Source organism: Phyllobates terribilis, unplaced genomic scaffold (genome assembly GCF_046119375.1).
Source record: "Phyllobates terribilis strain yellow unplaced genomic scaffold, ASM4611937v1 Scaffold_11__3_contigs__length_659146591, whole genome shotgun sequence".
Lineage (NCBI taxonomy): Eukaryota > Metazoa > Chordata > Amphibia > Anura > Dendrobatidae > Phyllobates > Phyllobates terribilis.
This window is the reverse complement of record NW_027362771.1, coordinates 616512597-616524846: the sequence shown is the minus strand read 5'-3', so window position 1 is coordinate 616524846 and position 12250 is coordinate 616512597. Positions and strand designations below refer to the sequence as shown.

General features: G+C 47.6%; 1 protein-coding gene across 3 annotated transcripts in view; it reads left to right on the top strand.

Moving 5' to 3' along the window:
* LOC141167133 (dnaJ homolog subfamily C member 18-like) overlaps positions 1-12250 on the top strand; it is a 92864-nt gene that overhangs the window by 39894 nt on the left and 40720 nt on the right. The window lies entirely within an intron of this gene.

Sequence of the window (12250 nt, the reverse complement as noted above, 5' to 3'; positions counted from 1 at the left end):
TTTGCTGGTTAGACTTCATAGGGGGACCCTAAGTAAACTTTTTTGCTGGGGTCCTAATGTAATCTAGCCAGTAAACAGTAATCAACCAGTTGTGAGCTGTTATTCATAGCCAGGGAACATTTTTGGCTAATGGCCCCTTTCCCTGGCTAGTAATATCAGCCCCCGGTGGGCGGCTTTCCCTCTGCTGGTTATGAATAATGAGTGGAAGCCCATGCAGGTTTTTTTTTATTTAATTCTTGATTTTACACACAATGTACCCTGCGAGTGCTGAATACAGCTCCCATCTTTGTCGCCTGGCTGCACTGATCTCAGGGAGACCAGGTGACAATGATGTGAGCTGCATTCAGCTCCCGGCGCTGGGGAACAGCATTAACAGTGCCGGTTTTTCTCAGGCGCCGGTACGTATGATACTGATGTGGCACACTGTTGCCACACATATGAAACACACGGACATGGATATCAGGATATCACAAATATCAGGACGTGTTTAAAAGCCCCAAAGAGTCAGCCCCACCCCAACCTGAAATGGCTGACAACAGGTAGCAGTTGTCAGCCATATGACCAGTCCTAAATGAGCACAAAAAGCCAAAGGGTCTATCCAACAGCAGTACAGTGTAATTCAGCACAAATATGCGTGAAGAAGCCATAGCACCCCCTGCTGGCTATACATGATATGGAAAATAGATTACTGCGTTCTGGCCGCAAATGATCGATCCATGAAGGTCATAGTAACATAGTAACATAGTTTGTAAAGCCGAATAAAGACTTGCGTCCATCAAGTTCGACCTGTTAGTTCTGTAATTGCTAAAGTTGATCCAGAGGAGGGCAAAAACCCCAAATGATTTGGCCAATCTTCACCTGAGGAAAAATTCCCTCCCGACTCTGAAACCAGCAGTCAGAATAAATCCCTGTATCAACCTACTATTTTATTCTATTTTTAAGTATATGCAGAAATCTGCCTGGTATCTAGAAATGCATCCAGTCCCCGCTTGAACTGGTGTAGTGAATCCGACATTACCGTCTCCTCACTCAGTGAATTCCATATTCTCACTGCTCTTACCGTAAAGAACCCCTTCCTATGCTGGTGCTGAAACCTTTTCTCTTCCAGTCTTAGTGAATGCCCTCTTGTTACCGTAATATCCCTCCTTTTGAACAAATCCCGGGCAAGGTCTCTATACTGTCCCCTAACATATTTGTACACATTTATTATGTCCCCCCTCAACCTTCTCTTTTCCAGGCTGAATAGTCCTAGTTTTGCCAACCTCTCTGGGCATTGCAGTCCCTCCATTCCCCTTATTAATTTTGTTGCCCTCCTTTGTACCTTTTCAAGCTCATTTATATCCTTTCTATATATTGGGGCCCATAACTGAGCACAGTATTCCAAGTGTGGTCTGACCAGTGCTTTGTACAGTGGAAGAACAATGTTCTCCTCCTTTGCAGCTATACCTCTTCTGATACATCCCATTACCCTGTTTGCCCTTACAGCAGCCGCCTGACTTTGGGCACTCCAATTTAGTTTGCCATCAATCAAGATGCCCAAGTCCTTCTCCATCTCTGAATTCCCCAATGATTTCCCATTCAGTGAGTACTGGTGACTTCCATTTTTCCTTCCCATATGTATGACCTTACATTTCTCCTCGTTAAACCTCATTTGCCATTTAATGCTCCACCTACCCAGCTTATCCAAATCCCTCTGTAGGTCTGCACTGTCCTCTTTTGTATTAATTGTTTTACATAACTTTGTGTCATCTGCAAATATTGATATTTTACTATTTATCCCATTGACTATGTCGTTAATAAAGATATTAAATAACATTGGGCCTAGTACAGACCCCTGTGGTACCCCACTAGTGACGCTTACCCAATCTGAGTATATTCCATTTATAACCACCCTCTGCCTTCTATCCTTTAGCCAGTTAGCTACCCACTTGCAGACATTTTCCCCCAGCCCCATCATTCTCATTTTGTATACCAACCTATTATGTGGCACGCTATCGAACGCTTTTGAGAAGTCGAGATACACGACATCCACTGGTTCCCCCTGATCTACTCGAGAGCTAACCTCCTCGTAGAAGTCAATCAGGTTTGTTTGGCAGGAGCGATTCCTCATGAATCCATGTTGGTTCGGGGTTAATAGATTATTAGCATCAAGATGCTCCGTAATCGCCTCTTTAATGAAGCTTTCAAAAATTTTGCCCACAACGGACGTCAGACTCACCGGCCGATAGTTTCCGGCGTCACTTTTCGCTCCCTTTTTGAATATTGGCACTACATTCGCCTGTCGCCAATCAAGTGGCACAGACCCAGTCTCAACAGAGTCCTTAAATATAAGATATAACGGTCTGTCTATCACATTACTTAGTTCCCTTAGTACCCGTGGGTGTATGCCATCAGGTCCTGGTGATTTGTTTATTTTAATGTTACTGAGGCGTTTCTGTACCCCAGCTTGGGTTAGATTTGTCATACTTAGTGGAGGATTAAGTTTGTCACTTCTCATTTCTCCTGTTAGTTCGATTTCCTTTGTGAAAGTTGTCGAAAAAAAATTATTTAATAGATTAGCTTTATCCTCCTCTTTCTCTATGATTTTGCCTTCCTCACTTTTTATCGGTCCAATATTTTCCGATTTAATCCTTTTACTATTTATATACGTAAAGAACAGTTTGGGATTTGATCTACTTTCCCTAGTAATACGTCTCTCTGTTTCCTCCTTCGCTATTTTTATTTGTTTTTTACAGGTTCTCGTTTTTTCCTTGTAACACATTAGTGCCTCCTTGCTGTTTTCCTGTTTTAATCTCTTGAATGCCTCTTTTTTGCTATTTAACGCCCCTTTTACGTTCTTGTTCAACCATATTGGTTTCCTCTTATTTCTGGCCCTTTTATTCCCATACGGTATATATCTCTCGCACTGAGTATTCAGAATTCTTTTGAAGGTTTCCCATTTACTATTCGTATTTCCTTGATTAAGAACTTTGTCCCAGTCTATAAGTTGAAGGCTTTCTTTCAGCTGATCAAACTTCGCCCTCCTAAAGTTTAATGTTTTTGTTGTTCCCTTATTGATAACCCTACTGAAGGGCATTTTGAAGTCGATAATATTATGGTCGCTATTACCTAGGTGCCCCCCTATCTGTACCTCAGTTATTCTATCAGCCCTATTAGTCAATATTAAGTCCAACACGGCCTTCCCTCTCGTTGGTTCCTGCACTAGTTGGGAGAGATAATTATCCTTAATATTTGTCAAGAACCTTTTTCCTTTCTGCGATCTACAGGTTTCTGTTTCCCAGTCAATATCCGGGTAGTTGAAATCCCCCATTACAATCACTTCATTATGTTTTGCTACTTTGTCTATTTGTCCTAATAGCAGTTTCTCATTCTCCTCTGTTATATTTGGTGGCTTATAGCAGACCCACAGTAATATTTTATTATTATTTTTAGTTCCCTCTATCTCTACCCACATGGACTCGACCCCCTCTTCTCCCTCTCCTATATCTTCCCTTAGTCTGGGTTTTAGACATGACTTTACATATAAGCAGACCCCTCCGCCTTTCCCCTGTTTCCGGTCCCTTCTAAATAAACTATAATCTAATAAATTTACCGCCCAGTCGTAGCTATCGTCTAGCCAAGTCTCTGTTATACCTACGATGTCATACCTCTCCTCCGATATAAGCGCCCGCAGCTCATCCGCCTTATTGGTCAGGCTTCTTGCGTTGGTCAGCATGCAAGATAAAACTTTGGGGTTATTTAGCATCCTATTCTTCTCTAACGATCTAACTGTACTATCCCCACCCCCCTCTCCACCCTCATTATATTCACTTCTCCCCTTCCCCCTTGCTTGCCTCACATCCCACCTATTTCCTTGGTTCCCCCCCCCCGTCTCTAGTTTAAAAACTCCTCCAACCTATTAGCCATCTTCTTCCCCAGCACCACTGCACCCTCCCCATTGAGGTGCAGCCCGTCCCTACGGTAGAGCCTGTAGCCGACCGCGAAGTCGGCCCAGTTCTCCATGAACCCAAACCCTTCTGCCTTGCACCAACTCTTTAGCCACTTATTCACCTCCCTAACTTCCCGTTGGCGCTCCTGTGTGGCTCGCGGGATTGGTAGTATTTCTGAGAAAACTACCTTGGAGGTCCTTGCCCTAAGCTTCCTACCTAGGTCCCTGAAATCATTTTTAAGGACCCTCCACCTGCCACTCACTTTGTCATTGGTGCCGATGTGGACCATGACCGCTGGGTCTTCGCCAGCCCCACCCAGTAACCTGTCAACCCGATCCGCGATGTGCTGGACTCGAGCGCCAGGGAGGCAGCACACCGTTCGGCGATCCTGGTCTTTGTGACAGATTGCCCTGTCTGTCCCCCTAATAATAGAGTCACCCACTACCAGAACCTGTCTTGCCTGCCCTACACTTCCCCCCCTCCCCCTCATTACTGGAGCATACACTCCCCCAGCGGTCAGAGGATCTGTCGTGCTCCAATAATGCCGGTTCTGAACCAGCCTTCCTATACTTCTTCCCTCTATCCCTCCTAACTGTTATCCAGCTCCCTGCCTGTTCAGCCTGCACTTCCCCTCTATGCTTCACCCCCAGTATTGACCCATTGAGTGTCTGCTCGGTGAGCAGCAAACTCCGTTCCATGTTGTCGATGCTCCTCAGTACCGCTATCTGAGCACTTAGATCCAGAATTTGGGCTTCCAAGTGCACGATATGCTCACATCTCTCGCAGCAGAATGCATACATTGCGCAAGATGTACACTGCACGGCTCCGGCCAAAATGGACGTCATTCTAAATATGGGGATACAGTCAGTATATATATACAAGTGCAAAACACAATTATTTATATATAGGTGTATGGACGGGGATCAATTAGGGATGTGCAAGTGTATCAATTAGATATCGGCGGGGGATCAGTTAAGTATCAAGTATGGACGGGGGAATCAGATAAGTAGGTCAGGTGGATTAATTAAGTAAAAAGTAAAGTAAAGAAAGAATGAAATACAGTCAGCAATTCAGTCCTAAGTCCTCCCTTCCAAACTCCCTGAATACAAAGTCACTGAAAAACAAGTCACACACTTACTTTCGTTCGCACTTACGCTCCGGACACACGCAGCTCGTTCACACTCGCAAACTAAGAGATTTAAAGAGTTTTTTTTTTTTTTTTTTTTCTTCCTTTTCCAGCAATGCACCCTTCACCTCAATGCACTTCCAAAGTTTTATATAAATTAAGTTTAATCTAAAGATAAAGAAGCCTCCCCTGACATTAAAGTGGACTCATTTTCAATATCTCTGCTTGCTGACAATGAATGGAAGCGTTCTAGAGGCTGAAACCAAGTATGCAGGTTGACTTAATGGTCACAGCACAGCAGAGGGTTTGTCACTATGTATCAGCACCAGTATAAAGAGCAGCCGTGTTCAATGCACCCATCCTTTTCCCCAATCTTCACACCTTGTAGTAGGAGCCCCCTCAGATCACATGACCCATCAGAACCGCAGCGCTCTGCTCCGGTGCACTGTCACATCATGTTCTGTGCTCGCCCTGTTTACTCTCTATTTATAACCAGGGCTTATCCAGACAGCATTATCCGAGGCTCCGGCGGCCAGGACATCCCAGGAAGCACTGAGTGAGCGAAACCGGATCACCCCCGAAGACCGCCACATGCCAATCACTCTCCATTATACCGGCATAATAATCTGCTGCTGCTAACAATGCACCAAAACCAGGAACCTCACCCACCAAATATGTGTATATGGGGCTCCAAGGAAAAGCCCCTGAAAAGTATCACCCCCCCAAGCCATGGGAGCAATATACAGTAACTGCACATGAGAGAAAGAGGCTCCGGAATAACTGCCCAGTATGGACTCACGGGACAGCGCTCACATATGGGGCCATACAGCAACCAGAAGATATCACCACACCCACAGTGCCCCCATAACGAGAGCCACACCCAGAGTGCCCCCATAACGAGAGCGACACCCACAGTGCCCCCATAATGAGAGCGACACCCACAGTGCCCCCATAATGAGAGCCACACCGAGAGTGCCCCCATAACGAGAGCCACACCCACAGTGCCCCCATAACGAGAGCGACACCCACAGTGCCTCCATAATGAGAGCGACACCCACAGTGCCCCATAACGAGAGCGACACCCAGAGTGTCCCCATAACGAGAGCGACACCCACAGTGCCCCCATAATGAGCGACACCCACAGTGCCCCCATGACGAGAGCGACACCAACAGTGCCCCCATAACGAGAGCCACACCCAGAGTGCCCCCATAACGAGAGCGACACCCACAGTGCCCCCATAATGAGAGCGACACCCACAGTGCCCCATAACGAGAGCGACACCCACAGTGCCCCCATAATGAGAGCGACACCCACAGTGCCCCCATAACGAGAGCGACACCCACAGTGCCCCCATAATGAGAGCGACACCCACAGTGCCCCCATAATGAGAGCGACACCCACAGTGCCCCATAACGAGAGCGACACCCAGAGTGTCCCCATAACGAGAGCGACACCCACAGTGCCCCCATAATGAGCGACACCCACAGTGCCCCCATAACGAGAGCGACACCCAGAGTGCCCCCATAACGAGAGCGACACCCACAGTGCCCCCATAATGAGAGCGACACCCACAGTGCCCCATAACGAGAGCGACACCCACAGTGCCCCCATAATGAGAGCGACACCCACAGTGCCCCATAATCAGAGCGACACCCACAGTGCCCCCATAACGAGAGCGACACCCACAGTGCCCCCATAATGAGAGCGACACCCACAGTGCCCCCATAACGAGAGCGACACCCACAGTGCCCCCATAACGAGAGCGACACCCACAGTGCCCCCATAATGAGAGCGACACCCACAGTGCCCCCATAATCAGAGCAACACCCACAGTGCCCCCATAATGAGAGCGACACCCACAGTGCCCCCATAATGAGAGCGACACCCACAGTGCCCCCATAATGAGAGCGACACCCACAGTGCCCCCATAATGAGAGCGACACCCACAGTGCCCCCATAACGAGAGCGACACCCACAGTGCCCCCATAATGAGAGCGACACCCACAGTGTCCCCATAATCAGAGCGACACCCACAGTGCCCCCATAATCAGAGCGACACCCACAGTGCCCCCATAATCAGAGCGACACCCACAGTGGCCCCATAATGAGAGCGACACCCACAGTGCCCCCCATAATGAGAGCGGCGACACCCACAGTGCCCCCATAATGAGAGCGACACCCACAGTGCCCCCATAATGAGAGCCAAAACCCACAGTGCCCCCATAATGAGCGACACCCACAGTGCCCCCATAATGAGAGCGACACCCTCAATGCCCCCATAATGAGAGCGACACCCACAGTGCCCCCATAATGAGAGCGACACCTACAGTGCCCCCATAACAGTGGCATCCACAGTGCCCCCATAATAACAGTGATATCCAGTGCCCCCATAATAACAGTAACATCCACAGTGCCCCCATAATAAGTGATATCCACAGTGCTCCCATAATAACAGTGACATCCACAGTGCTCCCATAATAACAGTGACAACCACAGTGCCCCCATAATAACAGTGATATCCACAGTGTCCCCATAATAACAGTGATATCCACAGTGCTCCCATAATAACAGTGATATCCACAGTGCCCCCATAATAACAGTGACATCCACAGTGCCACCATAATAACAGTGACATCCACAGTGCCACCATAACAGTGACATCCACAGTGCCCCCATAATAACAGTGACATCCACAGTGCCACCATAATAACAGTGACATCCACAGTGCCACCATAACAGTGACATCCACAGTGCCCCCATAACAGTGACATCCACAGTGCCCCCATAATAACAGTGATATCCAGTGCCCCCATAATAACAGTGACACCCACATTGACCCCATAACAGTGATACCCACAGTGCCCCATAATAACAGTGACATCCACAGTGCCCCCTTAATAACAGTGATATCCACAGTGCCCCCATAATAACAGTGATATCCACAGTGCTCCCATAATAACAGTGATATCCACAGTGCCCCCATAATAACAGTGATATCCACAGTGCCCCCATAATAACAGTGACATCCACAGTGCCCCCTTAATAACAGTGACACCCACAGTTCCCCCATAATAACAGTGATATCCACAGTGCCCCCATAATAAGTGACATCCACAGTGCTCCCATAATAACAGCGACATCCACAGTGCTCCCATAATAACAGTGACATCCACAGTGCCCCCCATAATAACAGTGATATCCACAGTGCTCCCATAATAACAGTGACATCCACAGTGCCCCATAATAACAGTGACACTGTTGGCTGGCACTGTTATAAAGACACCATGGCTGGCAATGTTTATAGGAGGCTATCACTGGCACAATTAGTAGGAGAGTATGTCTGGCACTGTTATAAAGACTTTAAGCTTGGTTCTGTTATTAGGATACTATGCCTGGCATTGTTATTAGGACACTATGGTTGGCACTGTTATTAAGACACTATAACTGGCACTGTTAGTAGGACACTATGGCTGGCACTGTTAGTAGGACACTATGGCTAGTACTGTTATTAGGACATTATGATCGGTAGATCGGTTCACTCGGCTGCACATGGAGGCAGACACAGGAACACTGTCTCTTTAAATCTCTTGATGGTTTATTAAGAGCACTACATAAACCACAGCAGTGGTAGCAAAATAAACACGGCCTTCCCAGCCTAACAGGAAAAACAAAACATAACGTATGGCACAGTACTTGTTGCTACAGGAAACCGACCGCTTCAGGAACAAACATCCCAAGGGTTATCTTTCTTACACATGACAAAACATTGTGCTTCCAGACCCACCACACAGCAAATGTTCTAAAAGCCTGGGATTTTATCCTTTGATCTTCTCCCTCTCTACAAGTGTTTAATCACCCTAGCACTAAACATGGCTGATTAACCTCTCTCATCACTTCATGTGCTGGAACATTTTTCCTATGTTTATATTACTGGAGCTAACAATCTCAGTGCTACATATCTCCCCTCCAGTACTTTGCCAGTGACTTTGTCACATATCCAGCCCCCTGCCCAAAGCCGTAGCTTTTGGCACCTAGAGTCACCAAACAGGGAAGTCTAAACAGGGCATCTGCATTTCCATGCAGCTTCCCAGGCCTGTGTTCCACATGAAAGATGAAGACCTATAGCCCTGAGTTTCAACTCTTGGAATGCCTTCTCTGCTTCAAGAGGCCATTTACGTCTTCATGCCCTTAAGAAGGTTGGTCATGGGTGCAGCCATCATGGCGAAATTCGGGATACCCTGCTGATAGCATCCAACCATTCTCAGAAATGCCCGAACCTCTTCCTTGGAGAAAGATTTCGGCCAATTTTGGATTGCATCCACCTTATTTATTTGCAGCTTTACTTTGCTTCTTCCGACAATGTAGCCCAGGTATTTTCCCTTCTTTTTCCCGATGGCATACTTATTTGGGTTTATGGTAAACCCTCCTTTTCTCAGCGCATACAGCACTGTCTGGTCCTTCTGCAGATGACTTCCCCAATCCAGACTCAATATCATCAAGGTAAGCTGTGGCGTCCTTTTTTTGAAGGGTTAAGAGCGGGACTATGGCCCTCTGAAAGGTAGCTGGGTCTCTTTGCAGCCGAATGAGCTCCTGGTATCCTGGAAGCAACATCAGGTGTAAAAGAGGCCATCTTCTTCTTGACACTTTGAGAGAAGAGGATTTGCCACCAAACTTTCGTTAGGTCTAGGGAGGTGATTATCTGGCTGACCCTACCTTCGATACCAGTTCATCATCGCGGGCAATTGGATAAGGGTCAAATTTAGCACCCTCCTTCGAAATCACCTAGCGGCGGGCTTCGGGGATTCTATAATGGCTTGTGGTTCACCTGTACACATGGTTCCGTCAGGATTACATGTTCACCAACCTGCGTACGTCTCAGCAACTCTGAATACAGGTCCACTAAAGCAGTTCTCGGCTCTGTTGTTTCTGGGCCGGTGACAGGGTCTCTGCCATGGTGACAGCTTTAGTGTCTCCTTCTGGTCTGTCAAGCCAACATGGAGTTTCAAAGTGGTTTCTCTGTGGCCCTGCCTTGATGGGATAGCGGCACATTTTGGAAGGGAGCGGTGGTAGCAGTTAACTGACAGGTGGGACAGGACTTACAATACCTTAGGATTTCACGGTGACATCTGGGTCAATAGTATCTCTGCATGACCCGTTCTTGAATTTTGTCCACCCCCAGATGGCCACCCAAAACATGTGAATGGGCCCTGTCCATCACCCTTTGTCTATAGGATCCTGGTACCAACAATTGCTCCACTATCTCCTCCCTCACCTTAGTAACAAGTCCCCACTCAACATGAAATAGGGAAACCTGGTGTCAAAATTTTCTCTGGTCACCCCTATCTCAGGAATGTCTGCCTCATGTGAAGATAAGATCTTCTCCTCTTCACCCACTACACAAAAGGAAAACTCTTCAGACTCTGGAGTTGCTGTCAGTGACGTGCATGAGGTGAGCCGAGTTCATTGGACATTAACTCGGCTCATCTGGATGCCCTCACAGAGAGACACTGTGGAGCGCAAGCAAGCCTGCGCTTCTCAGTGTCTGCGGGATGACAGGCTGGATGGCAGCGTTCTGCTGCGGTCCAGCCTGTCATCTCGATGTAGCAGAGCTGAAGCTGTCATGGGAACCATGGAAAGGTAAGGATGATGTTGCTTTATTATTTTTCTTTTATTTCAGGAGATCGTTGGCTTCAGCTGGAATGGGCGTGATGGTAAGTATGGTTTAATTTAGAACAATAAAGAATTGTGTGTTTATTTCAATTAAAGGACTTTTTTCTGGGTGTTGTGTTTTTTTTAAATACTTTACTAGAAATTCATGGTGGTCATGTCTAATATTGGCGTGACCCCATGAATTTCGGGCTTAGGGCCAGCTGATAATGCCAAGCTGGCCTTAACCCCTTTATTACCCAGTGAGCCACCGCATCAGGGCCCTGGATGAGTTGGGTACAGCGCCAGAAGATGGCGCTTCTATGAACGCGCCATTTTCCGGGGTGGCTGCGGACTGCAATTTGCAGCGGGGGTGGCCCAGAAAGCTTGGGCCTCCCTGCGCTGCGGATTCCAGCCCCCAGCTGCATAGTTGTACCTGGCTGGACACAAAAACAGGGCAAAGCCCCACGTCAATTTTCTTTAAATTATTTCATGAAATAATTAAGAAAAAATTGACGTGGGGCTTCGCACTATATTTGTGTCCAGCCAGGTACAGCAGGCAGGAACGGGCTGCCCCCAACCACCAGCTGCCTATTTGTACCTGGCCGGACACAACAATATAGGGAAGGCCTTTTTTTCTTAATTATTTCATGAATTTCATGAAATAATTAAAAAAAAAGTACGTGGGGCTTCGCCCTATTTTTGTGTCCAGCCAGGTACAACTAGGCAGCTGGGGGCTGGAATCCGCAGCGCAGGGAGGCCCAAGCTTTCTGCCCCCCCCCCCCCCCCGCTACAAATTGCAGTCCGCAGCCACCACGGAAAATGGCGCGTTCATAGAAGCGCCATCTTCTGGCGCTGTACCCAACTCATCCAGGGCCCTGGTGCGGTGGCTCACTGGGTAATAAAGGGGTTAGGGCCAGCTTGGCATTATCAGCTGGCCCCAAGCCCAAAATTCATGGGGTCACGCCAGTATTAGACATGACCGCCATGAATTTCTAGTAAAGTATTTAAAAAAAACACAACACCCAGAATAAAGTCCTTTAATTGAAATAAAGACACAATCCTTTATTGTTCTAAATTAAACCATACTTACCATCACGCCCATTCCAGCTGAAGCCAACGATCTCCTGCAATAAAAGAAAAATAATAAACCAACCTCATCCTTACCTTTCCATGGCTCCCACGACAGCTTCAGCTCTGCTACATCGAGATGACTGGCTGGACCGCAGCAGAACGCTGCCATCCAGTCTGTCATCCCGCAGACACTGAGAAGCGCAGGCATGCTTGCGCTCCTCACTGTCTCGCTGTGACGGCATCCAGATGAGCCGAGGTCATGTCCAATGAACTCGGCTCACCTCATGCACGTCACTGACAGCGTGGGAAAATTCTCACGCTGAAGTGCTGAGTGCAGGAGAATTCTCCCACGCTGTCAGTGATGTGCATGAGGTGAGCTCATGTCCAATGAACTCAGCTCACCTCCTGCACGTCACTGACAGCGTGGGAAAATTCTCCTGCAATCAGCGCTTCAGCGTGAGAATTTTCCCACGC